The following is a 21,030-nucleotide window of genomic DNA, read 5'->3' as shown; positions in this document are numbered from 1 at the left end:
AAGGTGTCCAAAAGGTGATAAACAACTCACAACACAACACAAACACATGGGAAAGTGACAAGGACATATACTCATGCGAAAACAAAACAGCTGGACAAGGAAAAAGAGGAGGACACACAGATATAGGCATGGAACGCCCTTCTAAAATCATGTAAAACACCGCAAGGTGACTCCAAGCGGAGTCTCCCTTTTTTTCCAAAAATTGGGCCCCACACACACCCACCCCTTCAGTGGCAGCAGTTGTGCCCCAGTTGTACACTTCACAGCTAGATTTGCATCAAGCACATTCAAAAATCCGCCATAATTAACCGTCCCCAGGATGACACCAGGGTAGGTAGCAAAGTCTTTCCTGATCCCAGCTCTGTTCATCTTGACTCCTTTTAAAAAACACAGCAAGCAAGGGTTACTCCAAGCGGAGTCTCCCTTTTTTCCAAAAATTGGGCCCCATACACACCCACCCCTTCAGTGGCAGCAGTTGTGCCCCAGTTGTACACTTCACAGCTAGATTTGCATCAAGCACATTCAAAAATACGCCATAATTAACCGTCCCCAGGATGACACCATGGTAGGTAGCAAAGTCTTTCCTGATCCCAGCTCTATTCATCTTGGCTCCTTTTAAAAAACACAGCAAGCAAGGGTTACTCCAAGCGGAGTCTCCCTTTCTTCCAAAAATTGGGCCCCACACACACCCACCCCTTCAGTGGCAGCAGTTGTGCCCCAGTTGTACACTTCACAGCTAGATTTGCATCAAGCACATTCAAAAATACGCCATAATTAACCGTCCCCAGGATGACACCAGGGTAGGTAGCAAAGTCTTTCCTGATCCCAGCTCTGTTCATCTTGGCTCCTTTTAAAAAACACAGCAAGCAAGGGTTACTCCAAGCGGAGTCTCCCTTTTTTCCAAAAATTGGGCCGCACACACACCCACCCCTTCAGTGGCAGCAGTTGTGCCCCAGTTGTACACTTCACAGCTAGATTTGCATCAAGCACATTCAAAAATCCGCCATAATTAACCGTCCCCAGGATGACACCAGGGTAGGTAGCAAAGTCTTTCCTGATCCCAGCTCTGTTCATCTTGACTCCTTTTAAAAAACACAGCAAGCAAGGGTTACTCCAAGCGGAGTCTCCCTTTTTTCCAAAAATTGGGCCCCATACACACCCACCCCTTCAGTGGCAGCAGTTGTGCCCCAGTTGTACACTTCACAGCTAGATTTGCATCAAGCACATTCAAAAATACGCCATAATTAACCGTCCCCAGGATGACACCATGGTAGGTAGCAAAGTCTTTCCTGATCCCAGCTCTATTCATCTTGGCTCCTTTTAAAAAACACAGCAAGCAAGGGTTACTCCAAGCGGAGTCTCCCTTTCTTCCAAAAATTGGGCCCCACACACACCCACCCCTTCAGTGGCAGCAGTTGTGCCCCAGTTGTACACTTCACAGCTAGATTTGCATCAAGCACATTCAAAAATACGCCATAATTAACCGTCCCCAGGATGACACCAGGGTAGGTAGCAAAGTCTTTCCTGATCCCAGCTCTGTTCATCTTGGCTCCTTTTAAAAAACACAGCAAGCAAGGGTTACTCCAAGCGGAGTCTCCCTTTTTTCCAAAAATTGGGCCGCACACACACCCACCCCTTCAGTGGCAGCAGTTGTGCCCCAGTTGTACACTTCACAGCTAGATTTGCATCAAGCACATTCAAAAATACGCCATAATTAACCGTCCCCAGGATGACACCAGGGTAGGTAGCAAAGTCTTTCCTGATCCCAGCTCTGTTCATCTTGGCTCCTTTTAAAAAACACAGCAAGCAAGGGTTACTCCAAGCGGAGTCTCCCTTTTTTCCAAAAATTGGGCCCCACACACACCCACCCCTTCAGTGGCAGCAGTTGTGCCCCAGTTGTACACTTCACAGCTAGATTTGCATCAAGCACATTCAAAAATACGCCATAATTAACCGTCCCCAGGATGACACCAGGGTAGGTAGCAAAGTCTTTCCTGATCCCAGCTCTGTTCATCTTGGCTCCTTTTAAAAAACACAGCAAGCAAGGGTTACTCCAAGCGGAGTCTCCTTTTTTTCCAAAAATTGGGCCCCAGACACACCCACCCCTTCAGTGGCAGCAGTTGTGCCCCAGTTGTACACTTCACAGCTAGATTTGCATCAAGCACATTCAAAAATATGCCATAATTAACCATCCCCAGGATGACACCATGGTAGGTAGCAAAGTCTTTCCTGATCCCAGCTCTATTCATCTTGGCTCCTTTTAAAAAACACAGCAAGCAAGGGTTACTCCAAGCGGAGTCTCCCTTTCTTCCAAAAATTGGGCCCCACACACACCCACCCCTTCAGTGGCAGCAGTTGTGCCCCAGTTGTACACTTCACAGCTAGATTTGCATCAAGCACATTCAAAAATACGCCATAATTAACCGTCCCCAGGATGACACCGGGGTAGGTAGCAAAGTCTTTCCTGATCCCAGCTCTGTTCATCTTGGCTCCTTTTAAAAAACACAGCAAGCAAGGGTTACTCCAAGCGGAGTCTCCCTTTTTTCCAAAAATTGGGCCCCACACACACCCACCCCTTCAGTGGCAGCAGTTGTGCCCCAGTTGTACACTTCACAGCTAGATTTGCATCAAGCACATTCAAAAATACGCCATAATTAACCGTCCCCAGGATGACACCAGAGTAGGTAGCAAAGTCTTTCCTGATCCCAGCTCTGTTCATCTTGGCTCCTTTTAAAAAACACAGCAAGCAAGGGTTACTCCAAGCGGAGTCTCCCTTTTTTCCAAAAATTGGGCCCCACACACACCCACCCCTTCAGTGGCAGCAGTTGTGCCCCAGTTGTACACTTCACAGCTAGATTTGCATCAAGCACATTTAAAAATACGCCATAATTAACCGTCCCCAGGATGACACCAGGGTGGGTAGCAAAGTCTTTCCTGATCCCAGCTCTGTTCATCTTGGCTCCTTTTAAAAAACACAGCAAGCAAGGGTTACTCCAAGCGGAGTCTCCCTTTTTTCCAAAAATTGGGCCCCACACACACCCACCCCTTCAGTGGCAGCAGTTGTGCCCCAGTTGTACACTTCACAGCTAGATTTGCATCAAGCACATTCAAAAATACGCCATAATTAACCGTCCCCAGGATGACACCGGGGTAGGTAGCAAAGTCTTTCCTGATCCCAGCTCTGTTCATCTTGGCTCCTTTTAAAAAACACAGCAAGCAAGGGTTACTCCAAGCGGAGTCTCCCTTTTTTCCAAAAATTGGGCCCCACACACACCCACCCCTTCAGTGGCAGCAGTTGTGCCCCAGTTGTACACTTCACAGCTAGATTTGCATCAAGCACATTCCAAATCCACAAGCATTTACTCTCCCCAGGATGACACCAGGGTAGTAAATTCCTTCTGGATCCATGACTTGTTCATTTTGATGAACGTCAGTCTGTCCACATTGTCACTGGACAGACGCGTGCGCTTATCTGTCAGCACACACCCAGCAGCACTGAAGACACGTTCAGAGAACGCTGGCAGCTGGACACGACAAAATCTCCAAGGCGCAACTGGATAGCTCTGGCCATTTTTCTAGATTTGAAGCCCAAAATGAGCAAGGCTCCATTTGCAAAGTCATGGCATCGATGTTCATTTAGAGATACTCCTGGGAGATTCACTCCCTGCACCTGCACGGTTGTTTGGTGGAAAAGCCGATCTAAGATCGAGTAACAGCTTCTGCTGATACTCCTGCATACGTGCGTCTCTTTTTATGGCTGGAATTATGTCACAAAATTTGGACTTGTACCGGGGATCTAATAGTGTCGCAAGCCAGTAGTCATCATCACTTCTAATTTTGACAATACGAGGGTCATGTTGGAAGTAGTGCAACAAGAAGGCACTCTTGTGTCTTGCGCAGCCATGCGGACCAAGTCCACGCTGTGTTTGTGGCATAGAGGTGCTAACCGTTCTTTCTTCCTCTGACATCTCCCCCCAACCTCTTTCAACTGAAATTTGACCAAGGTCTCCCTCATCTGCTGAGTCTTCCATGTCCATGGACAGTTCGTCCTCCATTTCTTCATGTTCTCCTGCACCTTCCTCAACATCTCGCCTGCTACCATGCGCCCTTGTTGATCCCTGTCCCCCATGGTCCCATGCCTGCCGCGTTGGTGATGATGAACGTCTGGACCTTGGTGATGTTGTTGTCCCTTGCGCATATGAATCCTCCTGTAGTTCCTCCCCTTCCTGTTGTCCCACCCCCTGACTCCGAATAGTGTTTAGCGTGTGCTCCAGCATGTAAATGACTGGAATTGTCATGCTGATAATGGCATTGTTAGCGCTAAACATATTCGTCGCCATGTCGAAACTGTGCAGAAGGGTGCATAGGTCCTTGATCTGAGACCACTCCATCAGGGTGATCTGCCCCACCTCTGCATCTCGTTGGCCCAGGCTATACGTCATGACGTATTGCACCAGGGCTCGGCGGTGCTGCCACAGTCGCTGTAACATGTGGAGAGTTGAATTCCAGCGTGTCGCCACATCGCATTTCAGGCGATGAACCGGCAGGCCGAAAGACTTCTGGAGCGATGCAAGTCGCTCAGCTGCGGCGCTTGAACGGCGGAAGTGAGCAGACAGTTTTCGTGCCCTGTTCAGAAGGCCATCTAGGCCGGGATAGTGTGTTAAAAATTGCTGGACGACAAGGTTCAACACGTGAGCCATACAAGGTACGTGTGTCACCTTGCCCAGGCGAAGGGCCGCACCCAGGTTTGCAGCATTGTCGCACACGGCCTTACCAGGCTGCAGGTTGAGTGGAGACAACCATTTATTAAACTCGGACCGCAGAGCTGACCACAACTCCTCAGCTGTGTGACTTTTATTCCCAAGACATGTCAAGCTAAAGACCGCCTGATGCCATTGCGCTCTGCTGCCAGCATAGTAATGAGGGGTGCGTGATTCCTTCTGCGCAGTGAGAACGCTGGTGGCCTGACCAGGCAGGCTTGGGGCGGAGGTGGAGGACCCAGATGAGGTGGAGGATGCAGAAGCAGTGGCGGAACTTGGACAGACAGAGGATTGACACACAAGTCGTGGGGACGGCAAGACTTGTGCAGCAGACCCTTCACCATCTATCACCATAGTTACCCAGTGCCCAGTGAGAGACATGTAACGTCCCTGTCCATGCTTACTGGTCCAAGTATCGGTGGTGAAATGCACCCGTTCACACACAGAGTTTCTCAAGGAAGCGGTGATGTTGTGTGCGACATGCTGGTGTAGCGCGGGCACACCTTTCTTAGAGAAGTAGTGGCGACTAGGCATCTGGTACTGGGGCACAGCGACAGACATAAGGTCTCTAAAATCCTGTGTGTCCACTAGGCAGAAAGGCAGCATTTCGGTAGCCAACAGCTTACAGAGGGATAGAGTCAACCTCTTAGCTTTGTCATGGGTCGCAGGAAGTGGCCTTTTATTTGACCACATCTGAGGGACAGAGATCTGGCTGCTGTGTGTAGACGGTGTTGAGTAGGGTGTCCCTGGAAAAATGCAGGTTTGTGAGGAAAGTGCAGGCGGAGACATGATGTTGCCTTCATCCAATGTTGGTGCTATCGATGTCTGAGAGAGCTGTACACACTCACTTGTTTCCCCTTCCAAACCAACTGACGATCTACCAAGCAAACTGCCTGTTGCGGTTACAGTGGTGGAAGTTGTGGGTGGAAAAACAGGTGTGACAGCTGTCCCCACAGTCCTAGAAGATGACGAGCGCGCGGATGCACTGGAAGGGGCAGGCGGTGGATGGTTCGCTCCGCTAGGCCGCATTGCAGCACGGTGAGCTTCCCACCGGGCCATATGATATTTATTCATGTGACGATTTATGGAAGAAGTTGTCAAACTGCTGAGGTTTTGACCTCTACTAAGAGAACCATGACAAATTTTACAGATCACATAATTTGGGCGATCTTTTTCTATGTCAAAAAAGGACCAGGCTAGGCAAGGCTTAGAGGCCATGCAACCTGTTGATCGACCCCGAATAATGCTCAGAGGCAGAGTGGTGGCTGAGGATGCAGTTGTAGACGTGCTACCAGTACTCCGACTGTGTCCAGGAAGGCGCAAGGTAACTTCGTCATCAGTTGCATCCTCCTCCACCACCTCTGTTAACCTCCTCGAGTGCCGGACTGTGGGTTGACAGTAGGTGGGATCTAGAACTTCATCATCAATTGTTGTGTTTGCACTCCCCTCCCCCTCAGACCGAGCCTCTTCTTGCCCTGACCGAATATTTAAGTTGTCATCCCAATCGGGTATCTGCGTCTCATCTTCATCAGTATGTTCCTCATTGTCTATAACCACAGGTGCTACAGTTTGTGACAAAGGGTCAACATTATGCTCAGAAACTTGGTCTCACGGCCTGAATCAGAGTCACAAAGGTTCTGGGCATTACTGCAGACCATTTCCTGTTCTGTACTCACTGTAGCTTGGGAGCAGACCTCTGATTCCCAGGCTATAGTGTGACTGAACAGCTCTGCAGACTCAGCCATCTCAGTTCCACCATACTGTGCAGGGCTGATGGAGACTTCAGAGCTGGGAGAAAGCAAGTTTGATTGGGATGACAACTCAGAGGACTGGTGTTTTTTTGATGCAGTACTTGAAGTGGCTGAGAGGGCACTTGTTGGACCACTTGAGATCCATTCAAGCATTTTCCTTTTTTGGCCATCATCTACCTTTGTTCCTGTTGTTCGTGTCCTTAAAAAAGGGAGCACATTGGATTGTCCACGGTAAGTAGTAGACATCTTACTTTTGCTGGTAGATGGTCTATCTTCAGCAGATGATAATGGAGCTTTGCCACCTTCCCCACGGACAAACCCTTTTTTTCCTTTTCCACCACGCCTCTTCCCCTTTCCACCAGCATCTATCATTTTGCCACTCATGTTGATTGCGACAAGATTGTGCACTGAAAATGTGGTAGTAAAAATTTAGAGGTGGTGTAGATTGCAGCGGTGGTCTAGCTTTATTAACAGCAGAATAATAAAGAATAAATATCCCTGACAATACAACTACGGCCCTTAAACTGGCAGCATCAATTGCTAGTATAATGGCTTAGTTATAATGAGTTGGAGTGTGCAATGCAGGCAGAGGTGCTGCAAATGTCTTTGCACTAGTGGGACTATAGCAAAGTCCAATAGCCACGTTTAGGATGCCACTAGGTACACTGAGTGTTTGCTAGTATAATGGCTTAGTTATAATGAGTTGGAGTGTGCAATGCAGGCAGAGGTGCTGCAAATGTCTTTGCACAAGTGGGACTATAGCAAAGTCCAATAGCCACGTTTAGGATGCCACTAGGTACACTGAGTGTTTTCTAGTAAAATGGCTTAGTTATAATGAGTTGGAGTGTGCAATGCAGGCAGAGGTGCTGTAAATGTCTTTGCACTAGTGGGACTATAGCAAAGTCCAATAGCCACGTTTAGGATGCCACTAGGTACACTGAGTGTTTTCTAGTAAAATGGCTTAGTTATAATGAGTTGGAGTGTGCAATGCAGGCAGAGGTGCTGCAAATATCTTTGCACTAGTGGGACTATAGCAAAGTCCAATAGCCACGTTTAGGATGCCACTAGGTACACTGAGTGTTTGCTAGTATAATGGCTTAGTTATAATGAGTTGGAGTGTGCAATGCAGGCAGAGGTGCTGCAAATGTCTTTGCACTAGTGGGACTATAGCAAAGTCCAATAGCCACGTTTAGGATGCCACTAGGTACACTGAGTGTTTGCTAGTATAATAGCTTAGTTATAATGAGTTGGAGTGTGCAATGCAGGCAGAGGTGACGCAAATGTCTTTGCACTAGTGGGACTATAGCAAAGTCCAATAGCCACGTTTAGGATGCCACTAGGTACACTGAGTGTTTGCTAGTATAATGGCTTAGTTATAATGAGTTGGAGTGTGCAATGCAGGCAGAGGTGCTGCAAATGTCTTTGCACTAGTGGGACTATAGCAAAGTCCAATAGCCACGTTTAGGATGCCACTACGTACACTGAGTGTTTGCTAGTATAATGGCTTAGTTATAATGAGTTGGAGTGTGCAATGCAGGCAGAGGTGCTGCAAATGTCTTTGCACTAGTGGGACTATAGCAAAGTCCAATAGCCACGTTTAGGATGCCACTAGGTACACTGAGTGTTTGCTAGTATAATGGCTTAGTTATAATGAGTTGGAGTGTGCAGAGGACAGGAGGGTACAGTGGCAGGGTTGTGGGTCTCTGGGTAGAGGAATGGAAGCCTGCCTTTCTATTCCCTCCTAATGGGGAAATGCAGCGACGAAATCCCTGACCTTAGCTACACAGACGCTGTCGCTGTTTTCAGGACCTGTCACCTATGGCTCTGACCCTGCCGGTACGAGCCCTTAAAAGGACTGATGGGAAGTGCTATCCCTATGCTGTCCAGCGCTGTGTATGGAGTGCATACAGCAGTATCGGCGATAGGACTCAGGACGGAGCTGCGCCAGTGATGTCTGACACCAAGGACGCAGAAGAGATAATGGCGTCCGGACGGGCAGATACTCGTTTTTATAATGCAGGGACATGTGACATGGACATCCTATCACACATGCCGTTGCTTCTCTGGCTAAAAGTCCACTTAGCTGTGTGTGTGTCTGGGATTGGCTGACATGCTGGCCCACCCCACAAGACGCGCGCGCTTAGGGAAGGAAGACAAGGAAAAAAAAAAAAAAAAATGGCAGCAGTGATCTGAAGGCGCTGTTCCCGCATACTATACACTGAAATGTCATAATAGTGTGAGTCACAGAGTGACTTACACTATTACAGCGGAAAGCCAGCTAGGAATTAGCTGTTTTTTTGCTGCTAGAACCGTTCTCGAACATTTCTAGAACTATCGAGCTTTTGCAAAAAGCTCGAGTTCTAGTTCGATCTAGAACAGGCCCCAAAATCACTCGAGCCTAGAACTGGAGAACCTCGAACCTAGAACCGCGCTCAACTCTAGTGATCTGCTTCTCCTGCACCTGTGACGCTTCCACTCTAGTGGGGGTTGAGCTGTATCCTGGTCGAGCATTAGCTTTTGGCCTGGGCGATGTACACACTGCAGCCCAACTTGCTGTGAGTAATTTTTTACAATTAACTATGGCAAAAACTGCAGGTACCTGCAGAAAAGAAGTGACATGAACATTAAGGCTATGTGCGCACGCTGCGGATTTACCACGGATTTTATTGTGGATTTGCCACGGATTTGCTGCAGAAAATGTTTCTAACATTTCTGCAGTCATTCCCCAGCAAAACCTATGGGTATAAAAAAATGCTTTGCGCACACTGCATTTTTTTATACCTGCGGATTTACCCCCGGAATTTCCGCTGCGCAATTAATGAGCATGTCACTTCTTTTCTGCAGGTACCTGCGGTTTTTGCCATAGATAATGGTAAAATTATGCAGGGACCAACCTGCGGAAAAAATGTGGAAAATCCGCGGCAAAACCGCACCAAACTGCGGCAAAACCGCATGCAGATTCCGGTGCGGTTTTTGTGCGTTTTTTTACCACAGGTGCGGGATTGTTTCAGAGGGTCCATATTTTCCTTAAGTAAAAGTAAATTTCTAGTGCGCACATGGCCTAATTCCGCAGCGAAAATTCCGCGGGTAAATCTGCAGGTATAAAAAAACGCAGTGTGCGCACAGCATTTTTTTATACCTATAAGTTTTGCTGGAGAATGACTGCAGAAATGTTAGACACATTTTCTGATGCAAATTCCCGGTAAAATTCACGGTAAATCCGCAGCGTGCGCACATAGCCTAACGCAGGCTTTACACGCTGCGACATCGCTAGCAATTGCTAGCGATGTTGAGCGTTGTAGCACCCGCCTCCGTCGCACATGCGATATGTGGTGATTGCTGCCGTAGCGAACATTATCGCTACGGCAGCTTCACACGCACATACCTGGTCGGCGACATCGCTGTAGACGAATACAAGGCACTCCCAAGATTGGCTGCAACGTGTGATTTATTTAATGTGCATAACAACAACAGAACATTTTCGGTCCATAGACCTTCCTCAGTAAGCACATTCTTGAAGAGGAGTTCAGCGTGGGTGATTAGCGCGGTGTCCACCGCCGCATGGAGGCTGCCATGAGGCGACATCGCTGTGACCGCCGAACAATTCCTCCTTCAAGGGGGAGGTGCGTTCAGCGTCACAGCGACGTCACCGCAACGTCACTAAGCGGCCGGCCAATAGAAGCAGAGGGGCGGAGATGAGCGGGACATAACATCCCGCCCACCTTCTTCCTTCCGCATTGCTGGCGGGACGCAGGTAAGGAGGTGTTTGTCGTTCCTGCGGCTTCACACAAAGTGATGTGTGGTGCTGCAGGAAAGAGCAACAACATCGTACCAGCAGCAGCAGCGATATTATGAAAAGGAGCGACGTGTCACCGTTCAACAATTTTTGATGTTTTTGCGATCTGTGATCGTCGCTCCTAGGGTTTACACGCTGCGATGTCGGTAACGGCACCGGATGTGCGTCACTAACGACGTGACCCCGACGATATATCGTTACCGATGTCGCAACGTGTAAAGCCCACCTAAGAGTTGTCTTGCCCAATCCATATTTGGTATTTTTTTTCAATAAGGATGGTATGAGATAGTTTGTCAATGCTTTGCTGAAGTCAAGATATACAGTACTATATCTACTGCATTTCTGTGATCCACCCTAATAGGGTGCAAAAACATGGTGTCCATGGATCTTATACTCGTATAGCCCTGATGATGCTATGCAGCCGATTAATTACAGTAATGGCATTACCATGATTGTCAGGCAGGTACTACATGTTTACTGGTTGATAAAAAGCCAGGAAACATATAGGGGGGGAACATGAGCATGGCGTCTTTAGTAGCAGAATACTCAATTGAGTATAGATTGTCTCGAGCATAGTAATGTTCGATCAAGTACTGAGCAGTGCTGTGCATGTTCGCCCATCACTACACATCACCTGTTCTACTTCATCCAATAAGCAATCAAAGTTATACAGCTTGGAGTTGGAAAATCAGCATAAAAATGATAATATAGTTAAAATAGTAACTAACCTAATAATTGGTAACACAGTGTATACTGTAATTTACCTATTCAAGAGTTAAACATAAACCCAGAAAACCCAGGTATCTACTCACATAAATCACTTTCCATTGTAAACAAAAAGTAATTCTCAAAATAATTGACTGCAGATGACTGCTTTACCCAAGCCTCTTTTATGTATATTACTCAAATTTTAGGGCAAGATCCTCCTTTACGTATCACACTGAGTATGCTAAAAATATAACTGTTTCTTCGCCTTTATGTCTATCATATTTCAAAATACCTGTATTTGATCAATTGTAAAGAAAGGTGAGATGCACATCAATAAAACATGATGTGCTGAAGCATGAAAGGAAATCTATACAAATACTGTTTGAATATGAGTGGCATGATTATAGAGAAACAAGGTCTGTAAAATGTGATGTAAAGCTGGTAACTATAGAAATGGTAGATAACATTCGTTAGGCTTCACTCATGTTGTCAACAGATTAATGTAACGCGGCACCCATAAAATGACATGACCTTATACTGTAACTCCAATCTACGGTTTTATGTGGAGAAAGAAAGAGGTTAATATAAGGTCCATAAAAACAAAGAGGTTAATCGCGGATCCACTCATGTCTATTAGCCCCAAATGTCTGCTGTTCAAATCAGCAGACGTGCGGGTGTCACTGTCGGCTCACCACAGCAGCAGACGGTGATAACCGCAACATGGCCGATGACATACCAGTACGTCATTGGTCATGAAGGGGTAAGAATGGAAGTTTATGGAGTGTTAGAGAAAGACATCATAGGCTTATATTGTAAAAGAGACTTCCGGATCACACATAGAGCATAAAGTCAGCCGGCTAGTCGTAATCACTGAGAAGAGCAGTGGAATGGCGCTGGACACCGGAAAGAGCAGTGGCAGCTAAGTATGTTAACACTCTCACACTACATACATATATATATATATATATATATATATATATATATATATATATATATATATATATATATATATATATTATATATATATACACAGTACAGACCAAAAGTTTGGAGACACCTTCTCATCTCTAGAACAACTATTATGAGGAGACTTTGTACAGCAGGCCTTCATGGTAAAGTAGCTGCTAGGAAACCACTGCTAAGGACAGGCAACAATCAGAAGAGACTTGTTTGGGCTAAGGAACACAAGGAATGGACATTAGACCAGTGGAAATCTGTGCTTTGGTCTGAGGAGTCCAAATTTAAGATCTTTGGATCCAACCACCGTGTCTTTGTAGAAAAGGTGAACAAATGGACACTACATGGCTGGTTCCCACCGTGAAGCATGGAGGAGGAGGTGTGATGGTGTGGGGGTGCTTTGCTGGTGACACTGTTGGAGATTTATTCAAAATTGAAGGCATACAGAACCACATGGCTACTAGTTGGATCATCATTTATTTTTCAACAGGACAATGACCCCAAACACACCTCCAGGCTGTGTAAGGGCTATTTGACTAAGAAGGAGAGTGATGGGGTGCAACACCAGATGACCTGGTCTCCGCAGTCACCAGACCTGAACCCAATCGAGATGGTTTGGGGTGAGCTGGACCGCAGAGTGAAGGCAAAAGGTCCAACAAGTGCTAAGCATCTCTGGGAACTCCTTCAAGACTGTTGGAAAACCATTTCCGGTGACTACCTCTTGAAGCTCATCAAGAGAATGCCACGAGTGTGCAAAGCTGTAATCAAAGCAAAAGGTGGCTACTTTGAAGAACCTAGAATATAAGACATATTTTCAGTTGTTTCACACTTTTTTAAGTATTTCATACCACATGTTTTAATTCATAGTTTTGATGCCTTCAATGTGAATCTGCAATTTTCAGAGTCCTGAAAATAAAGAAAACTCTTTGAATGAGAAGGTGTGTCCAAACTTTTGGTCTGTACTGTAATATATATATATATATATATATATATATTATATATATTTAATGAATAAAAATGTAATGGGAAACTTCTTTAAACAAGATTTTCCAAAATGCTCTGCAATAAAAGTGGAAAATAAGTGGTCAAGTCTTCTGTCAACAAATGCTGGACGTTACTCAAGGGCCACGGATTGAAAACCAGTGCATTACATCCATACATTCCCATTACACACTGTCAAAGAGAACAACTAAGCGCTAATGTAATGTATCCACTGCTCAGCTGACTGTTTCTTATTCCCAACATTTTTGTAATTGAACACAAGACGCAGCATTTCTTCAAGGATGCTTCAGAAGAGAAAATTCAAGATGCTGATGGGGACTGTGTTAATATTTTATTTGTTTAGGTCAAGAACTTCAAAGACTTAAGCATTAGAAATCACATTGATTAATTGGTGATGCATCATTTCTGGCAGTGGAAGACGCTTGAAAAAGCCATTCCTCTGACCATTAAATATTCATTGGAGCGCAGCAGTTTGAGTATATTGTGCTGTGGCATCAGAGCTCAGACAAACATTTGTAACAAAAGTAATTGCTTCGCAGCTGTAGAAACGAATCTGACAGCAACAGGTCTAAAAGTGCAGCAGTCAAGGGTTTTTTTTATATTTTCAAATTATGCAATAAATATTATAAAATATTCCAGCATTAATTATTTAGAACATAAGAGCCTAAGTATATATATATATATATATATATATATATATATATATATATATATACACACATACTCTTACAGGAATTGAAGCAAAATCAATACAGGAAACTTTCATGGTCTGATGAGCAATTATAGCTAAATCTTGCCTGGACAGATTGCAATAGATATATTTTTTCAAGGTTCTGTATATACAGTGTGCCGCCCAGTGATAGGGGGTACTCAGATCCGGGCCAAGGGGTCACTTCTGTAGGTATCACAGTGGCGTGACCCGGTCTGTGATCCCAGGCTCCACAACAAAAAGGGGATTATGTAAGGGAAATTTGTAAGTCTATGATCCGTGACGCCCCCCGTGGTGTGCGGTGAGGGAATGGAACACCGCCACTGCCGGTCAGAATATCCTGGGGATGGTGATGGGCAGCAAGGTGGTGATTTTCCCTCCACGGGTAGGGTTTTGATGTCCCGGGACCCCGGTGTAATGGATTGGGGAGTGACGGGTTCAGTCAACGACTTGGATCGGGTGGTGCAGGAGTACTCACAGTATAAGGCAATAACTGACACGACTCCAGGAATTAACCAAGTTGCTGGTAACTAGTGCCCACGGATGCTGTGAGGACGGGTCCCACACCTGTGTGTGTAATTCAGGTGTTTTTCTCCTGCCTGATGTCTGTGTCTGCTCTGTGCACAGGGCCGGACATGGTCCTGACAGTCGGCACCCGCAGGCCACTACCCTGCCCCGGTCCACTTCGGTTCCCTACAAGTGGCTGGCCCATTCCTGAGGCCCTTGCTGCCACTCCTCCTAGCTCCACAATGGAGCTCCTTCCAGACTTCTCTCCTCCTGCAGACTGACTACAGCTCAAACTCTGCTCTGCCCTTCCTAAGCTCCTCTCACCCCCTCCCATTTTCCTGGGGAGGGTGTAAGTAGGGCCTGATTGGCTGGTGTGTATCTGTGTGGGAAATTCCCCAAGGGAGAGTGAGATCTGCACCAAAAAGATGGATGCAGACCTCTGTGACACCCTGGTTTTGCCAGAGTGGCACACACCCCCTTGGTTAAATACAGACTGTCTGTGGGCTGTCCAGCTACCAGCATTTATTATTTAACGGGAAAAAGAAAAGTTAAACATTACAAACATGCATCTTCCCACATCGGGAGGTACGTTTGCTCAAACTGTAAAGTGTTAATGTTATGGCGCCCACAGCCCACCTCCCACCAGTCTACAGTAACAAGCAGGTCACCGGTCCTCATGGTGACTGGATCGCGGCCACCTTCATCACAGGCCTCTCCTCGGACAGTCCACTCCATGTTGTGCTACAGTCCTGGTGGGGCATAACAGGGCAAAAGGTATAGCCGGGTTTCGCTACCAAAACAGTTAACTGCCCATGGTCCTCCACCTAGGGTCCCCAGTGACAACGACATGTCACACACCATTCATGACCCTGATGGCCCCATCTGGTTCCCACCAGAGGGGTTCAACAGGAAAGACGGGCCTCTACCACCTTCCACCTGGGGCTCCGACCCCCGATGGCCTCTCCTGGGGGACGTGGGGAGGTTCAACAAAGGTGATAGGCAGTGACTTTTAACTTGAAACCTTTAAACTGTGAACTTGTGGGTAGCCGTCCATATTCAGCTACCGCTGCTGCTCCCGCCACTCCCAGTACTGGGCACGGGTTCCGTGCTCTGCCTCCTGCTCAGGGGCCAGGCCCACTCGGATGCCCTCGGCGCCGGCTACGACCGGCCTCTCATACTGCCGTGGGCCCCATTGCTCAGTGGCCTGCTCCTCCTCTCTGCAGGTGCGCTCCGGCTGATCCACAGCCAGGACAGGGTACCTGGGAGCAGCTGGCGCCGCATCTGGGGCAGACTTCCAATCAGGTGTCGCCTCTGCTGCGGCCGGGCGGACTGCTGGGTCCGACGTCATCACTGTTGCAGTCGGGCGGACTGCCGGAGCCGACGTCATCACCGTTGAGGCTGGGAAGACTGCCAGAGCCGACGTCATCTCTGTTGCAGCCGGGCAAACTGCTGGGGCCGGGGATGACATCTTGTCGCTCTTGTGTCCAGGAACGAAATTTTGCAGAGTCCTGGCATCCCTACACTTTACAGCTTTGGTTACATGCCGCAGTTTCTTTGCCCGCGCCCCCTTGGTCTTTTGCCAGCACTCCTTCGTGCCGCTGGATAGTCTCTCTTTCAGCCTCAGGGTCCTCCTTCCGGCCGTGTTCCAAGGGGGGCGGGGCTACAGCTTTGCGCCCTTTCTCTGGGAAGAAGACGCTGGGCGGCAGTTTTTCGCGCTCAAAAATGGCGACAAAAAAGGCGACTTCTGAAAATTTTGCAGTGGAGCACCGCTGACAGTCCAGAAAAAGGCGCACTTCCTCCAGGTAAGTGGATGGGTAAGTATCCTGTTCATGACGCCAGAAGTTGTGTCGCCCAGGGATAGGGGGTACCCAGATACGGGCCAAGAGGTCACTTCTGTAAGTATCACGGTAGTGTGACCCGGTCTGTGATCCCAGGCTCCACAACAAAAGGGGATTATGTAAGGGAAATTTGTAAGTCTATAATCCGTGATGCCACCCGTGGTGTGTGGTGAGGTAATGGAACACCGCCGCTGCTGGTGAGAGGATCCTGGGGATGGTGATGGGCATCAAGGTGGTGATTTTCCCTCCACGGGTAGAGTGTTGATGTCCCGGGGTCCTGGTGTAATGGATTAGGGAGTGACGGGTTCAGTCCACGGCTTGACCGGGTGATGCAGGAGTACTCAGAGTATAAGGCAATAACTGACACGAGTCCAGGAATTAACTAAGTTGCTGGTAACTGGTGCCCACGGATGCTGTGAGGACGGGTCCCACTCCCATGTGTGTAATTCAGGTGTTTTTCTCCTGCCTGATGTCTGTGTCTGTGTCTGCTCTGTGCACAGGGCCGGACAGGGTCCCGACAGTCGGCACCGGCGGGCCACTACCCTGCCCCGGTCCACTTCGGTTCCCTACAAGTGGCTGGCCTATTCCTGAGGCCCTTGCTGCCGCTCCTCCTAGCTCCACAATGGAGCTCCTTCCAGACTTCTCTCCTCCTGCAGACTGACTACAGCTCAAACTCTGCTCTGCCCTTCCTAAGCTCCTCTCGCCCCCTCCCATTTTCCTGGGGAGGGGGTGAGTAGGGCCTGATTGGCTGGTGTGTATCTGTGTGGGAAACTCCCCAAGGAAGAGTGAGATCTGCACCAAAAAGATGGATGCAGACCACTGTGACACCCTGGTTTTGCTAGGGCGGCACAACAGTATATACTGTATATATACAGAACCTTGAAAAAATATTCATGCCCTTGAAAATGTCCATATTTTTTCTTGTTACGCTCACAATGTTAGATGCATTTTATTGGGATATTATGTGATATAACAACACTAAGAAGTACGTGTTTGTGAAGTTTAAAGAAAATAATACAGGGCATTCTAACTATTTAAAAAATATAACTGAAAATTGTGACACGCATTTGTATTCAACCTTGTAGGACCACTTTTTGCTGCAATTACTGCAGCAAGTCTTTTGGGTATGTTTCTACCAGCTTTACACATCTAGAGGTTGACATTTTTGAAGATTCTTCATTGCAAAATAGCTCTAGCTCAGTAAGATTGGATGAAGAGCGACTGAGCAGCAATTTTCTAGTCTTTTCACAGATTTTCAATAGGATTTTGGTCTGGACTGTGACTGAGTCATTGAAACACATGCATTTGCTTAGATGTAAACCATCCATTGTAACTTTGGCAGTATGTTTAGGATCATTGTCCTGCTGGAAGGTGAATCTATACCCCAGTTTCAGATCTTTTGCAACCTCTAAAAGGTTTTTATACAGGATTGTCCTATATTTAGCTTAATCCTTTTTCCCATCAACTTTGACCAGCTTCACCCTCGATGTTAATGAAAAGTCTTGTCACGGGTGTGTCACAGGTGACAGACAGTCCTATGATGTCCGGCTATAGAAGGTCACAGTGTTTGGCTGCAAACAAACTGCTCATAACCTTCTATCATTGTTGCCTGGTTTTCATCCATTTCTATTTAAGACACTGGGACGTTGCTCAATCTATCAGCTGCTGTTCATCAGTACTTTTCTTGTACCTTCACTTCCTATTACTCAGTGCTGGTGATATTTGATGTATCTTTATCAAGTCTTTAGTGCAAGCAGGAGGCTTGCATACTACAGAAGAATCTCAGAGGTTGTTGCAGCTTCTCTCCCTGAGACAACTTATCCCTGTGTGTCCTTTAGTGCCTAGTGGGATTGACAAAGAGCTCATCCCATCCGCTCCATACCTTGGGCCCAGATTAGGGTCAGTCTAGGGTCAGGTATCCGGCTTGGTGCATATGTGCGGAACCTATCTAGGGCGGTGAAGGAACCCAGGGTTCAGCGGTAGGCTTGGTCAGGGGTCACCATCTTCCCCTTCCCTAGACACAAGGTTTCCATTGCCTTTTCTTTCACTGTTTGCTTGTTACTCTTTTGTACCTAGTATGACAAGTCTACCCACAGCATGATGCTGCCACCACCACCATTTTTAACATAATTTCGGTGCTGCGGTGTTTGGGTTTACTATGGGCTCTTGTCTCAAAAATTGGTTTTAATTGTTTTTAAAAACTTTTTGCATGCAATAAAGATTACTTGTATTTTATTATTCAGTGGAGTGATTCTGTATGCTGGTCTCTTTTTCTTCTCCTTGTCCATCATCCATCCACCTTCCATAATTGGAAAGGCAAAGAGCTCCTCAGAGTGTCCAAGTATGCAGTCACTTGTCTTCTGGGACTCACCATGGTTGGATTAAGGAGGATCAGGGTTAGGATTATGTGGTCCAGATCCCTGTTTAGTGAGACTGGATTGTGTACAAGGCAGGGTGGTGCTGGGAAACTGACTGGAAGCATTAGCTACCATCCAACCCACTACCTGCTTGCACTGTTCTCGCTTCAACAGTGGTGTCCCAGAGCCCCTTCAATGGGGGACAGCATGTTTAGTGTAGATGATGCCTGTGTTTGGTGTGCTTCCACAGCAGGTCCAGTTTTCCCTGCTCACGGCTATGACCTCCACATGCGCCACCATCTGTGGGATGTCCATATCCCTTACTGCATGCCTTGCTCATTTTAAATTATTTACACAGCTAAGAGAGATATTAGAGAAAAAATGTACCGTAATTTTCGCTTTATAAGACGCACCTGATTATAAGACGCACCCCCAAATTTGGTGAAGGAAAAGAGATTTTTTTTTTTTTAATGTTAAATGGGGTCCATCTTATAATGCCAGTGTCCCTCTAACAAATCATATAGGGTATATGTCCCTCATAGCCCCCCATCCTAAAATTAGCCCCCTTAATCTGGATATGGCCCCCTTATATTGAATATAGCCCCTTTGTGATGGCACACGTTCCCCTGTGCTGCCTATGGCCCCCTATGGATTGCATACATTCCCCTGTGCTGCCTATGGCCCCCTATGGATTGCATACATTCCCCTGTGCTGCCTATGGTCCCCTATGGATTGCATATGTTCCCCTGTGTTAGATAACGCCCCCATGCTGCTGCCCATGGCCCCTATAGATTGCACAAGTCCCCCTGTGTTAGATATCGCCCCCATAATGCTGCCCATGGCCCCTATATAGATCGCACAAGTCCCCCTGTGTTAGATATCGTCCCCATAATGCTGCCCATGGCCCCTATAGATCGCACAAGTCCCCCTGTGTTAGATATCGCCCCCATAGTGCTGCCCATGGCCCCTATAGATCACACAAGTCCCCCTGTGTTAGATACCGCGCCCATAGTGCTGCCCATGGCCCCTATATAGATCGCACAAGTCCCCCTGTGTTAGATATCGCTCCCATAGTGCTGCCCATAGCCCCTATATAGATCGCACAAGTCCCCCTGTGTTAGATATCGCCCCCATAATGCTGCCCATGGCCCCTATAGATCGCACAAGTCCCCCTGTGTTAGATATCGCCCCCATAATGCTGCCCATGGCCCCTATAGATCGCACAAGTCCCCCTGTGTTAGATATCGCCACCATAGTGCTGCCCATGGCCCCTATAAAGATCGCACAAATCCCCCTGTGTTAGATATCGCCCCCGTAGTGCTGCCCATGGCCCCTATATAGATCGCACAAGTCCCCCTGTGTTAGATATCGCCCCCATAGTGCTGCCCATGGCCCCTATATAGATCGCACAAGTCCCCCTGTGTTAGATATCGCCCCCATAGTGCTGCCCATGGCCCCTATATAGATCGCACAAGTCCCCCTGTGTTAGATATCGCCCCCATAGTGCTGCCCATGGCCCCTATATAAATCGCACAAGTCCCCCTGTGTTAGATATCGCCCCCATAGTGCTGCCCATGTCCCCTATATAGATCGCACAAGTACCCCTGTGTTAGATATCGCCCCCATAGTGCTGCCCATGGCCCCTATATAGATCGCACAAGTCCCCCTGTGTTAGATATCGCCCCCGTAGTGCTGCCCATGTCCCCTATATAGATCGCACAAGTACCCCTGTGTTAGATATCGCCCCCATAGTGCTGCCCATGGCCCCTATATAGATCGCACAAGTCCCCCTGTGTTAGATATCGCCCCCATGGTGCTGCCCATGGCCCCTATATAGATCGCACAAGTCCCCCTGTGTTAGATATCGCCCCCATGGTGCTGCCCATGGCCCCTATATAGATCGCACAAGTACCCCTGTGTTAGATATCGTCCCCATAGTGCTGCCCATGGCCCCTATATAGATCGCACAAGTCCCCCTGTGTTAGATATCGCCCCCGTAGTGCTGCCCATGTCCCCTATATAGATCGCACAAGTACCCCTGTGTTAGATATCGCCCCCATAGTGCTGCCCATGGCCCCTATATAGATCGCACAAGTCCCCCTGTGTTAGATATCGCCCCCATAGTGCTGCCCATGGCCCCTATAGATCGCACAAATCCCCCTGTGTTAGATATCGCCCCCATAGTGCTGCCCATGGCCCCTATATAGATCGCAGAAGTCCCAATGTGTTAGATATCGCCCCCATAGTGCTGCCCATGGCCCCTATAGATCGCACAAGTCCCCCTGTGTTAGATATCGCCCCCATAGTGCTGCCCATGTCCCCTATATAGATCGCACAAGTACCCCTGTGTTAGATATCGCCCCCATAGTGCTGCCCATGGCCCCTATATAGATCGCACAAGTCTCCCTGTGTTAGATATCGTCCCCATAGTGCTGCCCATGTCCCCTATATAGATCGCACAAGTACCCCTGTGTTAGATATCGCCCCCATAGTGCTGCCCATGGCCCCTATATAGATCGCACAAGTCCCCCTGTGTTAGATATCGCCCCCATAGTGCTGCCCATGGCCCCTATATAGATCGCACAAGTCCCCCTGTGTTAGATATCGCCCCCATAGTGCTGCCCATGGCCCCTATATAGATCGCA

Source organism: Anomaloglossus baeobatrachus, chromosome 3, assembly GCF_048569485.1.
Source record: "Anomaloglossus baeobatrachus isolate aAnoBae1 chromosome 3, aAnoBae1.hap1, whole genome shotgun sequence".
NCBI lineage: Eukaryota > Metazoa > Chordata > Amphibia > Anura > Aromobatidae > Anomaloglossus > Anomaloglossus baeobatrachus.
The sequence above is the reverse complement of the archived record's forward strand: the minus strand, read 5'-3'. Positions refer to the sequence as shown.